Genomic DNA, 1,860 nt, shown 5'->3' on the forward strand with positions numbered 1-1,860 from the left:
AACTAAAATATGTGCCAAGCCGTTTGTTACGGATACCGAAATCTCAGATGTGTGAGGGTTTTTTGTTTTGTTTTGGGTTTTTTCTGTTTTTGTTTTGTTTGTTTGATTTGTGTGATAGCAGTGCAAATGAGTACCTGAAGCTTAGCGGTGTGTGCTTGACGGCATTACAATATTCTGTGTCCCACGAGGCGCTAAGACTAGATACAGTTAGCTGAGGATGTTGTCCTGAAGTGAGCCAATCGCTGCAGAAGATACACGACTGTAAATCCTGACTTTTGATCTTCAGGACTGAAGAAATATGTGTGTTGGTGTGTGTGTGTGTGTGTGTGTGTGTGTGTGTGTGTGTGAGAGAGAGAGAGAGAGAGAGAGAGAGAGACGAGAGAGAGAGACGAGACGAGAAGCAGACAAACTGTCCAGCAGAGGGAGAGAGGAAGACAGACACCTCTAAAAGGAAATTTACTAAGAACCTAGCGGGTACACCCCGGGGCTGTGCTACTGACTAAAGTGTCTTGAGGCCATTGCCAGGGGGGGGACATTAACATCTCAAGATCTTATGCACAGTAGAATTGAAATTCTAAATGGACTGATTCATCAATGTCATGCTCATAACTGTGCCTGAGCTGCAACAGGGAACTGCTGCTTTTTCTTTCCTAATCCTTACTATCGTCATTTTGTCTCTACTACCTTTGTATGTTTGTCACACTCTTGTGACCCGCTATTTTCCGGGGTGCCTTGATAGCCGAGTAGACTTTGTGCTGTTAAGGTTAGAGAGGTGAGCAGAGTAAGCCCGATTCCCTGTAAGGACTTCTCTGTTGACATCCACCCCTTGGCACTCAAATGACTTATGCAGTTGCGAGCACCGTAATACCTCTTACTAAAAATTTTTTTTTTTTAAAGAAAGAACCTGGCGGAACATGTTTATTGTGTCAGTTTTGCGTTTGTTCTTCTTTGTTATGTCATACATCTAGTGACATGCACATGAAAACATAAAATATCAATGTACAAGAACTTGTCAAGTTTTGCATTTTACTTAATTTATGTTGACTCTTTTAAAACTTAACAATTCTTAAAAACGTTGATTGATTTTTTTTGTTCGTATTGACAAATTGAATCGAACGTTTCCGACGTTGGATTTTATTTGTTTGGAGTGTTGTTGAAGTTGATGGGAAAATGACGGTGTTCCTGCCCTTTGAATGGGTCTTTTTTTAGACACCCTGTATCTTTCTCGCCCGTGTGTGTGTATGCATGTATGTATATATTTAGTTACAACTCCGCTACCTGAAAAAGGCACCTGATACCTTTTGTCGCGAACAGTTCCCAGACCCCGGCACACGCCTGTGTTCTGGACAAGATAACCTTTGCTCAGGAGAAAGTTCACCGCTGGAATTAGCCTTTGAGGGGTACATCAGCTCAGGTAACGAGAACATTAAGTTCGCAGCGCTTTAGGAAACCTGACTCGATATCTCTGGTCGTGGAGGAAGATACGCCCAGCCTTATCACCACTGCACTTTTTGTGTTTCTCTCTCTCTCTCTCTCTCTCTCTCTCTCTCTCTCTCTCTCTCTCTCTCTCTCTCTCTCCGTGTGGAGAGCTCGGAGCGCGATGCTCAACGTTGTTTGTTCTCTCTGATGTGGTCTGCTTTTACTACTTCTTTCATTTAAAAAATTAATCTAATCTGTTCCTGGCGAATGTTTCCTTCCTTTTGCGTTCCGACGCGCTGTGTCAGCGACATGCAGAGTAAAGGCATAGAACGACCGCCCCCACCCCCATCTCGTCTTTTTTTCCTCGAAAGTGTGCCGTCTTTTTTTCCTCGAAAGTATGCTTGAAGTGGCATTCAGATTACCTGGAAGAAGGATTAGTTG

The sequence above is a fragment of the Aplysia californica genome, unplaced genomic scaffold, assembly GCF_000002075.1.
Source record: "Aplysia californica isolate F4 #8 unplaced genomic scaffold, AplCal3.0 scaffold00316, whole genome shotgun sequence".
Classification (NCBI taxonomy): Eukaryota; Metazoa; Mollusca; class Gastropoda; order Aplysiida; family Aplysiidae; genus Aplysia; species Aplysia californica.